Below are 13,184 nucleotides of genomic sequence, written 5' to 3'. Positions count from 1 at the left end.
GCTGTTCCGTTAAAATCGGCCTTCGTTTTTACGGCCCAAATTTAACTATCACTGGTTCAAGTCCCCTAGGGGGACGTTAAATTCAGTAAAATAACTTTGTGTATATATATATGTATGTAACAAAAAAACCTTTTCCCATTTCCCCCCCCCAAGCACAATGTATTGCAGCATATCGTTATACTGACTGTCTCTTATGAGGCCATGTCAACCATCACCACCCAGCGATCGCGTCATGGGGGGGCGATTGCAACGTTTCAGGGGCATGCCTCTCGGTTTCTAACCACTTAGATGCTGTGGTCACTATTGACCGCGGCATCTAAGGGGTTAAAGGAGCAGATCCCGCTCATTACACCGAGATTTGGTTTCACTTGCCGGAATCTCACAGAAAAGAGTCAGAAGTGTCAGGATTCTGAGTACACATCACATCCAGGCTGGATTTCATGTGTATTCATTATCAGGACACTGTAGTAATGTTAGGGCTTGTGTATGAGGCTGCACATAGTGATATAACTATATCGCTAGTGCAGTGTAAATGAATGGAGAGGAGTGCATGATGCTGATTGGTCAGCGTCATACACTCCTCTGTACAACGCCAACTTGGTCGAAAGTAAAAGTACGCCCACTTGGGCATTAAGAAAGCTCATTAGCATAAACCAAAATCGCTCCTAACTTTGTGAAAAAAAGATCGTTTTTTTAAATAAAAAGCATTACTGTCACCTACATTACAGCGCCCATCTCCTTATGTAAGAGATAAGGCACTTATAATGTGGTGACAGAGACTATTTAATATTATCTACACCTTTTATTTTTCTTAGGTCCGTATTTATTCCTAGTAGGGAGTACTTGGCTCGCTGACGCCAGCCTCCACTAAATCCCTATTAACCCCTGCTGTATCCCAATCCTTATATGTTTTATCTAACCCTATTTTTGTATCCCCTCCCTCCCTCCCTCCCTCCCTCAGATCCTAGTTTAAAATCTCCAGCCATCCCCCAGCACCACTGCACCCTCCTGATTTTAGGTGCAGCCCATCCGTACGGTAGAGCCTGTAGCCGACAGAAGTCAGCCCAGTTCTCCAAGAACCCAACCCCTTTCTTCCTGCACCAATTTCTAAGCTACTTACTTACCTCCCTAATCTCCCACTGCCTTTCTATTGACGCTCGTGGCACTGGTAGTATTTTTGGAAGCACTACTTTGGAGGTCCTGGACTTAAGCCTCTCTCCTAGTTTCCTAAAATCATTTCTAAGGACTTTCCATCTGCCGATGATTTTTGAGATTGATACCGATGTGTACCATCACCGCCGGGTCTTCCCTAGAAGACCCAGCAATCTGTTTATCCACTCTGCAATATGCCAAACCCAAGCACCTGGCAGACCACACACTGTTCAGGATCATGGTCTCGGTAACCAATAACCCCATCTGTCCGCCTAATAATAGCATCCCATACCACCAGCATCTGTCTGACCTTTGCTGCACTCCTATTACCAAGATAGAACCACGTCCGATATTCTGACCAAACGTAATGTGAACATAGCCTAAGAATATGACGTGGGTAGCTAGGCTACCGATAACCAGTGACTGCCCAGAGCATCCACTAATGATTGCTTAAACCCCTTCCCTCTGCAGCTTTTTTCGGTTTTTGTTTTTTCCTTCCCTCATGTCAAAAGCCATAACTTCGACAACATCGACATAGCCATATAAGCGCTTGTTTTTTATGGGACGAGTAGTAGTTTTTCATGGCGCCATTACATTTTTTTTTTCTACCCTCCTACGTTATTTAGATATCGGTGCCATTATATTTGGCGCCCGATATTTAAATAACCCACTGAACTGCCAATGGGGCGTGTAATGAGAAGGGAGTGTATAACATGGCTGGGACACTGTTCAATCAGCTACAGACAGTGTCACAGCAAAAGCTGGAGAGAGGAGAGCGTGTGCGCACGCATGCTCTCCAGCTCTCGGCAGACAAGGACAAGACTGATCAATCGTAATAAACGGCTGTGTGGACCCACAGCGGGGCTTAGAAGGAAAGGAGCGCTATTTGGCTTTTGGAGCTCAAATTTAGCTGGAATAGTTTTTGGGTGTCATGCCGCATTTGCAAAGCCCCTGAGAGGCCAAAACAGTGGAAACCCCCCAAAAGTGACCCCATTTGGGAAACTACACCACTTAAGGGATCCATCTAGGGGTATAGTGAGCATTTAGACCCCACAGGTCTTTTGCAGAATTTATTAGTATTAGGCCGTGAAAATTAATATCAACATTATTTCCACTACAATGTTGAATATTTTTTTTAAACTTCACAAAGGATAAGAGGCAAAAGCACCCCAACATTTGTAATGCAATTTCTCCCAAGTACGGCAATACCCCCATATGTGGTTATAAATGCTTTTTCATTAGACATTAATTAACCCTTTCCGGACTGATCCATTTTTTTCCTCCCTGCCTTTCCAAGAGCCATAACTTTTTGGCAATAGAGTAGTGTGACGGCTTCTTTTTTTGCGGGACGAGCTGTAGTTTTTATTGGTACCATTTTTTTGGTACATACAACGTTTTGAGCACTTTCTATAAAAAAATTTTTGGTAGAGCCAAGGTGACCAAAAACCAGCGATTTTGCAGTTTTAAATTTATTTATTTTCACAGCGTTCACCGTGCGAGTTCAATAATGGTATATTCTAATAGTTTGGACTTTTACAGACACAGCGATACCAATTTTGTGTGTTTTTTTATTTTTTTTACATTACTTTAGAGAAAAAATGGTTTTGTTTTTTTTTGGACTTTAAATATGTATTAATTTTTTTTCACTAATAACGATTTACTTTTGTTTTACACATTTTATTAGTCCCCCTAGGGGACTTGAACCAACAATCAGTAGATGGATAGTACAATGGTATTGCAGTATATTGTAATTTTTACAGGCTCCTGTAACAGAAGCGATCGCTGTTCCTCTCCGTTAGTCCTGGGTGTCAGCTGTAATACGCAGTTGACACCCGTAGCATACGGCGCGGGCTCAGTGTGTGAAACCTGTGCAAGGTTTGAGAGGGAAGGAGTAGTGTTAGGGTCTCCCCATGTGGAGGGGACCTGTACAATCCTAAGAGGAACTATTCTAGTCACCCCCCATAGATCTTGAGGGGTAAGGGGAAGCTCAGTTTGGGAGGGGATGAGAGGCACGAAAAGTCAACCACGGAGTCCACACCTTCAGATAGCTCTCATGTTTTCTGAGTTCCCAACTCAAGAGCTCCTCCATCCTACCAATAGAGTCCATCTTATCTAACCACTCACGGAAAGTCGGGGGCGCGGTCGACTTCCAGTGGAATGGAATCAGTAATTTAGCCACTGTAATCATTTGAGTTATCAGATCATTACGCTTCGGGCGGAAATTTTGAGATGGAGCCCATAGGAGAACCAGAGGAGCCCCCAGGGGGAGCGTTTGTTTCGTAACTTTCTGAATTGTGTCAGACACCTTATCCCAAAAGGGCTTGATCGTGGGGCAGTCCCACCAGATATGTGATATGTTACCCATGCCAGCATTACATCTCCAACACTGGTTGGATGGAATCAGATTGATTTTGTACAAAAAAATCTGGAGTTCTGTACCACCTGGTTGTGGTTTTAAAGGAGTTCTCCTGAATTTTAACGCATCTAGAGAAGCCAAATACGTGCTTTAGAATAAAAGACGTATCTTCCCTACTGAAGGTGACTTCCAGTTCCTTCTCCCAGGCCAGAAGAAAACTAGGTTTGGCAGGAGAGCCATCTAAAACCAGGCCAGATTATATTTTAGAGACTAGGCCCTTAGGAAGAGCAGGTAGTAGCAAATATGTCTCCAACCAGGAGGGTTCTGAGATATCCGGAAACATCTTGCTTGTTTCTTTGAAACCCAAGGAGTGTAAGAAAGGGATGGGCGGGTGTGTATCTGTAGGCAAAAGGGATTGTAAGGCGGGAACTTGCCCCTCTCCAAAAGTATCAACTACAGTATTGTATTTTAAAGAAGACCAGAAGGTATCGGGGTCAGCTGTGCAATTAGTGAGTGTCGGGAGTAGGTGGAGCGGTAGTGTTTTTTTCATCGGGGGAGCAGTCGCCGAAAAATTTCTGAGATACTAAAACGGTGCCTTTAATTGTAGGGCTTATGGAGTTTGTAAGTCCCGTTTTTAAAAAAGGGCACCAGAGTCGAGCTTGTAAACCTGGAGAAATCAGAGCTCTTTCCGCAGCTAGGGTTGGGGACATGTCCCTGGTCCTGTTCAAGGAAACCCACCTACCGAGGTGTATGGCTTTATAATAGGTTAGAATGTCCGGAAGGCCCATACCCCCGGAGTTGGGTTTGAGAATCAGGTGTCTATGTGCTAGTCGCGGCTTTTTAGAGTTCCAGAGAAATTTGGAGAATAGAGATTTGATGGAGTTAAAGAAAGTATTAGGTAGGTAAATGGGCATGGTTTGAAGCACGTATAGGATTTGAGGGAGAATGTAAGTCTTCAGGTAGTTTTTCCTGCCCACCCAGGATAGGAAGGGGATCCGCAGGGAATGTAACTGGGTTTTAATCTTGTTTAGTAAGGGGACGAAATTGGCAGCATAGAGTTGGGAGGATTTTTTAGTAAGCTTAAAGGGGTTGTCCGAGATCCCAACATTTTTTCAAAAACTGTGTCATACATTACCCCTTATACAGACAACCTAAATAAAGCATTATTTTTTAAAAAAAATTCTACTTAACACATTTCTTCTTTGAATTCAGCAGTTTGTTTACATGCAGTTCAGCTCTGGTTTGTTGATCTTTCCTTGTGATGAAACTTTTTTCACGTGCACGCTCATTGCAGGCTGCAATGAGCGTGCACGTACCTTCCAAGAGTTCATGTGAGCTGTCCCTGCTCCTCCCACTGACCTCCTTCACTGCACTTGTCTCCTTGCTGACATTCTTGAAGGATGATGAGCAAATGTTCTCCCCCCATTATGTTTTTCACATTTATGTTTTCTTTCTCTTTTCAGGTCTATAAACCTCTTCGTGTCTACCCTAAGGGTATGTACACACGCACTAATTACGGACATAATTCGGGCGTTTTTGCCCCGAATTACGTCCGAAAATAGCGCCTCAATAGCGTTGACAAACATCTGCCCATTGAAAGCAATGGGCAGACGTTTGTCTGTTCACACGAGGCGTATATTTATGCGCCGCTGTCAAATGACGGCTCGTAAATAGACGCCCGCGTCAAAGAAGTGACCTGTCACTTCTTTGGGCATAATTGGAGCCGTTACTCATTGACTCCAATGAATAGCAGCGCCAATTACGCCCCTAATGGACGCGGCGTTCAAGCGCCTGCACATGCCGTTACGGCTGAAATTACGGTGATGTTTTCAGGCTGAAACATCCCCGTAATTTCAGCCGTTACGGACGCCCTCGTGTGAACATACCCTAACCCTTGTCCGCCCTCCTCTATCTCATGTCTCTCTCCACTAAGGCTTTGTTCACACAGAGTTTTTTGGCAGGAACAATATCTGCCTCAAAATTCCGTCTTGAAGTTTGCGGCAGATTTACCTCTCCCTGCACGTTGTTTTTTGCGTCGTTTTTCCCGGCGTTTTTTGTGCGCTGTTTGCGTTTTTCTTTGCCGATTTTTTTCGGGGCGTTTTTCGCTTGTTTGTTTGCGTCTTTTTTTGCGATGTTTTTGAATGTGTTTTCCGTTTCGTTTATCGTATCCTTTTTTCGCGTCGTTTATCGTTTCTTTTTTTGCGTCGTTGTTCTCGGAAATTTTTTATGCGTTTTTCGTTGCGTCTTTCGTGTGGTTTTCCCCGTTTTTTTTCGCAGCCTTCTTTGCCTCTTTGTTTGCGGCTTTTTTCGCGTCATTTTCCACTATTTTTTTTTCGTAGTTTTGCGTGTCGTTTACCATAGCCTTTTTTTCTACGCTTTTCGTGTATTTTTTTGGGGTTTTTTTTTTCTGCGTTTTTCGTTGCGTCTTTCGTGGCGTTTTCCCTGTCGTTTTTCGTGGCGTTCTTTGCCTCTTTGTTTGCTGTTTTTTTCACGTTTTTTTTAAAATGTTTTTCCCCGCGTTTATCGTAGCCTTTTTGGCGTTGTTTTTTTATTGTTTTATGCGGCGTTGTTTGCGGCTTTTTTTGCGTTCGTCCAGCCCCGTCTTATGCCTCATGCACACTTGCGTGTAAGATTGACGCCCGTGAGAAACGCATATGAAAACAGGCCAATTTAAAATAATGGGTCGCGTGTGCTGTGCGTGGTTTTCACGATCAGCACATGGGCGAGATTCACCCTGTTGATAATGGGGCCTTAGGCACGATTTACACTAGCGTGAATCACGTCCGTGTGCTGTGCTTTGAAAAAACGCACAACACACGCGACCCATTTATTTCAATGGGGCCGTTGACACTTGCGTGACTTTTCACGCAGCGAGAGTCCGCTGCGTGAAACATACTGCATGTCCTCTATTGGTGCGTTATCCTGCACCTACACTCACATTGAAGTCAATGCATGCGTGAAAACCACGCACCGCACACACGTGTTTGGTGCGTGATTTACACAATTTGTTAGATGAAAAAAATGTGCTGGCTTTGTGAGTGCGTGAATAACACACGACAATCGAAAAGCACACTGATGCATAAGGGCGGATTTACACGAGCGTGTGCGTTTTGCGCACACAAATACGGTGGCGTTTTGCGTGCACAAAATGCACTTGACAGCTCCGTGTCATGTTCATATGATGCGCAGCTGCGTGCTTTCCGCGCAGCCACCATCATTATGACACTACGTTTGGATGTTTGTAAACAGAAAAGCACGTGGTGCTTTCCTGTTTACATTCATACTTTTTACTGCTGTTGCGCGAATCACGCACGTCCCACGGAAGTGCTTCTGTGTGGTGCGCGTGATTTTTACGCACCCATTGACTTCAATGGGTGCGTGATGCTCGAAAAACGCAGAAATATAGAACATGTCGCGAGTTTACGCAGCGTACTTACGCTGGGCAAAACTCACGGACAGTCTGCATGCCCCCATAGACTTGCATAGGTCCGTGTGACCCGCGTGAATACCACGCGGGTTGCACGGACGTATAGCACGTTCGTGTAAATCCGCCGTAACGCACACACACAGACATGATTGACGCACGTTTTTCACGCGTGTAAAATACACACGCTCGTGTGCATGAAGCCTTACTAATGGACGCTGTTAGACAGTAATGAACTAGTAATACATTTTAAAATAAATGAGGACATAGAAAAAATATTGTAATGAAATAACACACACAACACTGGTTAACGATTTTATTAAAAATAAAAAAGGGTGTCATTGAAGTAGTCCTTGAACTGTAAAAAACACATAACTACGAAAAAAAAGTGATGCTTAGATACACTGCTCATGTGTGATACTGTCTGTTTGACCATGTATCTAAGCCTACCACAAGGTAGCCTTAGATACATTACCCAAGCAGACTGTGTCACACATGGGCCATGTATCTAAGAATACATGTTAGGCTTAGATACAGGGCCCCAAAACACAAATCTTATACAGGAATAAAAAGAATGTCATCTGGGGTCCTGTATCTAAGCATACATTGTGTTAGGCTTAGATACAGGCTCCATGTGTGACAATTTTTTTTAGCCACTGTATCTAAGCCTAACAATGTAGGCTTAGATACAGGACCCCAGAAGATCTTTTACAGTTTAATATTATACGCTCTGCTCCGGGACTCCTGACATCGTAGCAGAGCCTATAATAGCGTAGTGCGGCTCCTCCTTGGGCCTGCTCGGTGCTACGGCGCAACGGTGTCCCGCGGGCCGCAGATAACAGCCTCAAGGGCTGCATGCGACCCGTGTGCTGCATCGAGTTGTCTGATCCCCTATCAAAGCCTACTATGTGTAGGCTTTGATAGGGGAAGAACTAAAAGTACAGAGGTCACTGTACCTCTCTAGTCTGCGGGTGCCGTCCCTCTTCACTTTTTTCACTGTGAACACGCATAGGCGCGCTCACAGTGAAAAAAAGCTGCATAGGCTGGGCGGGCACCCGCAGAAACGACACGTCTCCAGTGACGTGTCGTGTCCCATCCGAGGTCTCGCTGGGGCGAGACCATGTGATCGGGACACGACACGACAGTGGAGGAGGAAGAAAACGTGATGTCAGAAGACAGGTGATCGGAAGAAAAGAGCTGCCAGAACGGAGAACAGAAGCAAGATTGCACAGGTAAGTATATTAGGGAATAGTTAATGTGTGTATTGTGTGTTTAACTTTTAAATAAAAATATATCTCGGACAACCCCTTTAACGTCCAGATATTTGATGCTATGTTGCGGCCATTGGAAAGGGGCCAGTTGTTGTATGTCGCATATATCCACCAGCGGCGCAGAAACATTAAGGACTTCTGACTTGGAATAATTAATTTTGAAGTTTGACACATAACCGAAGGAGTTAAAAGCTTGCAGTATTAAGGGGAATGCTTGCTTAGGGTTAGTGACCAGCAGCAGGAGGTCATCTGCAAAAGCAGCTGTCTTGTGGTTGTGGTTCCCCAGTTGTATGCCTGAGATATCAGTAGTCTGTATGAGTTTCTGAATGAGTGTTTCTAAGGTGAGGATGAATAAGGCTGGGGAGAGGGGGCAGCCCTGTCTTGTTCCGTTATTTATGCTAAAGGCGGGTGAGATTGTGCCGTTCAAGCGTAAGTTAGCCTTGGGTGTAGTGTATAGAGAGAAAACTGCAGATATAAACTTGTCAGGAAAACCAAATTTATGTAGCGTGGCAAGCATAAAGGACCACCTGACCCTATCAAAAGCCTTCTCTGCATCGGTCCCTAGTAAGACTAAAGGGATCCCCTTCTGTGTAGCATGATGAATTATGTTAAGAAGTCTGGTGGTGTTATGCTTGCCTTCTCTCTCGGGCACAAACCCCACTTGTTCGGGGTTGATCAAGCGGGAGAGGAGAGGATTGAGTCTGTTGGCCAGAAGTTTTGCCCACCATTTGAGATCCGTGTTAAGGAGGGAGATGGGCCGATAGCTTCCACATTCTGCACTATCTTTACCCTCTTTGTGGAACAGGGTAATATTTGCTTCCAGAGCCTGCGGAGGTAGAGTAGAGTAGAGCCCTCCAAAAGACTATTGCATACAGTAAGGAATTTGGGTAACAATACCTGTTTAAATTTTTTATAGTAGCTAATGGGGAAGCCATCAGGTCCAGGACTTTTACCATTGGGTATGGATGAGAGAACTTTGGACAGCTCGTCTAATGTAAAGGGCTGAGTGAGAGCGTCTCTATCTACGTCCGTGAGGGAGGGGAGATTTATATGTTGGAGAAATTGTTCAGTGAGAGTGTGCGAGTCCGAAGGTTCGGGTAAGTTGTATAGGGACGTATAGTATTGCTAGAACTCCCTTGTTATATCTCCAATATCAGTAGAGAACCTGAGGGGGTCTTGATCTCCTTGATAAAGGATTGTTCTGTACGTTTTTTTAAGAAGTTTGGTCATGATTTTGGAGCCTCTATCCCCGTGTGCATAAAATTTGAAAGAGCTACGCTGATAAATTTTAGCTGACTTAATATTAAGTAAATCCTTCAACTTCTTCCGTAAGTCACTCAAATTCCCCTGTATCTCAAGCGCTTGTAAGCGTTTACCCACTCTCTCAAGAGCAGAAATCTGCGAGAGTATGGAGTTGAGCTCCTTCTCTCTTTGTTTTTTGCAGTAAGCACCAAGGGCAATGAGCTCCCCTCTGATGAAGACTTTGTGTGTTTCCCACACAATTGGCGTTGAGATATCAGGAGTTTTGTTTCTCTGAAAGAAGTCGACAAGATGGGCAGACAGGGAGGTTACATTGCGGGGATCATCCAAAAGGGTTTAATTCAAGGACCAAGTCCACGCCCTGGGGGGCAGGTTTTCCATGTTGAGGTTAAGAGAAATGGGGGCGTGGTCAGATAGGGTTATCGAGCCTATGCGAGGGGCAGTCGCCATAGGCAGATGTCTACTAGAAATAAAGAGATAATCGATCCTATGGTGGGTCCCATGGGCATGGGAATAAAAGGAGTAATCTTTAGTAGTGGGGAAATGAAGTCGCCAGACATCTATCAGGTTCAGGTGTTGGAGGCAGCTTCTAATTAATTGAGGGAGGAATGCGCAATGGGTGGCCTGGCGGAGGACGTATCTAGCAGAGGATCTAGTGAAACATTAAAATCTCCCCCCACCACCAAAAGCCCCCCTGCAAATTCTTTAAATAACTTTAATGTTTTAATTAACCATTGAGGCTGTCCCTGATTAGGAGCATATAAATTAGCAAAGGAGATGGGCGAGCCAGCAAGAGTTCCCTTAATGAAAAGGAATCTACCTTCTGGGTCAGATTTAGACACTGAGTGGATGTAGGGTACATTCTTTTTAAAGGCTATGCTAACCCCTTTGGAGGAGGAGGAAGGATGAGTGCTATGAAACCATGTTGTGTAATGGTAGTGTGAGAGAGTGGGTAGCTTTTGGGGTTTAAAGTGGGTTTCCTGCAAAAGAATGACAGCAGCCCTCTCCTTTTTCAGGAGCGCTAAAATTTGACTCCTTTTCCTGGGGTCATTCAGGCCTTTGGTGTTGAGGGAGGTTACTCAAATATCTGAACTAGTCATTGATAAGCATAAGTGGTGGAGACAGAGGAATAGCGCCACCAGGTGGCCAAATGACATAGTGGTGAGAGAGAAACAGTTGGAGGACCGCAAATAGAGGCATCACATTCTTATATGGAAGTTTCAGTATCTCAGCGGGTACAGAAAACATCTCGAAAATTGGGAGATACAGGGTTAAAACTGGTATCTCAAAACAAAATGATATAACAAAACAAAAGCCTGGAGATAGGCAAAGTATGTACCATAATAACAGTACATTTCAGATCGACAAACCCAAATAGAAGGTTTGAGATAGTGCTATGCAATGATAACATTCAAAATAACATTAAAGCTAATTATGTAGTGGTCTAACATTCTAAAGCAATCTGGAGAGTGCGTGAACCCGCAGAATGCATATAACGAGGTTACAAAAAAGTGGCGGTGCGTAACTGCGTATATAAGGAAACAAGAGCCTTAATATAAAAAAGGATATGTGGAGCCGCTGGTGCCCCCTGAGATCCAGGGGTTCAAGTAGTGTCCATGGAGACTCTGCCAGGCGCCGATTTTCCAGATCTTTTACGATTCCTGGTCATGTTGTGTGGATTGGCGGTTTCTCAGGGCACGTGAGGGGGTAATGGCGGCAGATCGGACAGATTTTGAACCTCAGCTCAGTCCGGAAATTCCAGGTCAGGAATTCTCAAGGCCACCAGTGCGACCTCCAGGTCCGCATGTTTACGAACCATGAATCTTTTACCTTCAATCATGAAGGAGATGCCGAAGGGGAAAAGCCATCTGTATGCAATATTGTTGCGCCGGAGGGACTCCGTGAAGGGTTTCAGAATTTGGCGTTTGGATAACGTGGCTCTTGCCAGATCTTGGTAGACAGAAACCCTCGAACCCTCCCACAAGAGGGAATCACAAAGTCTCGAATGCTTCAAGATGTCATCACGGACCTTTGAGCTAAAAAGGCGGCAAATAACATCGCGTGGAGGTTCTTGGGGCTTAGGTTTGGCTCGCAGAGCCCTGTGAACCCTTTCCATGCTGATTTCGTCTCGGTAGTTGTCGCCAAGTATTTGAACGAAAATTTGCTTGATCGAGGTATACAAGGATTCGTCCGGAATCGATTCAGATACACCCTTCAAGCGCAAGTTATTACGGCGCCCTCTGTTGTCTTGGTCTTCCAGCCTGTCCATGACCGAGTTCAGGTGGGTCTCACAGGCGAGAAAAGAGGACGTGGAAGCTTCAGCGTGTTGGATGAGGTGGGCTTGAGTAGACTCCAGTTGCTCAACTCTGTTGCCAATCTGGCGGACTTCTTGTTTGATGTCACCTAGCTCTTTGACGACCGGGTCTAGTGCCTTGTTCAGAACCCTGCTAATAAAGGATCTGGAGACGGGCAAGTCCCTGGTAGGTGCGGCATCATCCATGTCACTGTCAGCATCTGCTACGGGTGCAGCCTGGGCCTTAGCAGCCATGTCCTTCTCGTGTCTAGTGGTAGTGGAGAGGTGATCCCTGACGTTTGAGGGTGGAGGCTTTTTAACGATGTTATCCAGGCTAGTGGCTTTGACGTCTCTTGCCTTTTGTTGCCCAATCTTGACCATCATACAAGCAGCTAGGTCTGCGGGTAAGTAGAATCAGGTAGTTAGATCATGTGTAAGGTTATGGAGCTTTCATTGCTGATGACAAAGCTTTTGGATGTCGAGCCGAGAAGAGTGGCCAAGTTAATGCAACATAGATATGGAGGTTTGTCCCCCACCCAAGAGGTGCAAATCTGTGGGCAAGAGGTCTTCCTCAGAAATTAGAGCCAGGCTTGTCCATATAGTAGTATGGCGACAATAGCAATATAGTTCAAGATGGCAATGTGCTGGGGAACTGCAGGTATATTCCGGAACAATATAGGTGGAGTAGGGTGCAGGTGCGTAGGAGGCCCCTTGTGTTTCCCGGTCTGGCCCAGGGTTGGGAGTCGGGGACTCGATCTGTGTGGGCACGCTGGCTACAGCAGCTGACCCCCCCCCCCCCCCCCATAGCCAGTTGCAGGGTGTTAGCAGGCTGGTAGAATGGTGTTTGGGTTGGTTCTGGCCCCCTCTCCCTCTCACCTCCAGATTAACGTGTCAGATCAGCCACAGGTGCACAGGATTCCCCCTGTGAGGCCTCCAGTGAGGTGTCCGGTATCTGGGGACTGGGAAGGTCTCGTCCGCGAGTGGGGAGGCCCCAAAATCGAGGCCGTGGCTTCTCCCGCGGTAGGCCGCAAGTCCAGAGGCGGGGCACGGCCTGAACAAAGGTGGTAGAGCAGTCCTCTCTGTGCCCCCACACTAGGACGAGGGCGGAGGGCCGACAGGCAGACCAATGGCAGCTCCGGTGAGTGTGTCAGGCGAGGGCCTCTGATGCGCGGCCGCCGCGCTTATAGTAATTGAGGCCGCGGCTTCACTCGCGCCGCTAGGCCTCAAGATGTCCGGCGGCCTAGTGAGGCCAGAAAGGTCTCAAACTGAGCGTGGCCGTGCGGGGGGAAAGATGTTCCTACCGGAGAGTTGTTGGCAGTGAGCAGTGGAACGGAATCCCCGGTCTGCACTCGGCGGAGTCAGGAGCTCTGCAGGTATGCGTCCGCTCCGGTCCGCGGCAAGCCACGCCCCCTTTATTCTGCAGGTTGA

The 13,184-nt window shown here is 46.0% G+C and overlaps 1 protein-coding gene across 1 annotated transcript in view; it reads left to right on the top strand.

Annotated features, from left to right (window-relative positions):
- ECHS1 (enoyl-CoA hydratase, short chain 1) overlaps positions 1 to 13,184 on the top strand; it is a 47,961-nt gene that overhangs the window by 17,723 nt on the left and 17,054 nt on the right. The gene's annotated exons all lie outside the window — the stretch shown is intronic.

The sequence above is a fragment of the Rhinoderma darwinii genome, chromosome 11, assembly GCF_050947455.1.
Source record: "Rhinoderma darwinii isolate aRhiDar2 chromosome 11, aRhiDar2.hap1, whole genome shotgun sequence".
In the NCBI taxonomy this organism is placed as follows: Eukaryota; Metazoa; Chordata; class Amphibia; order Anura; family Rhinodermatidae; genus Rhinoderma; species Rhinoderma darwinii.
Note: the sequence above shows the minus strand (reverse complement) of the source record. Positions and strands in the feature narration are given on the sequence as shown.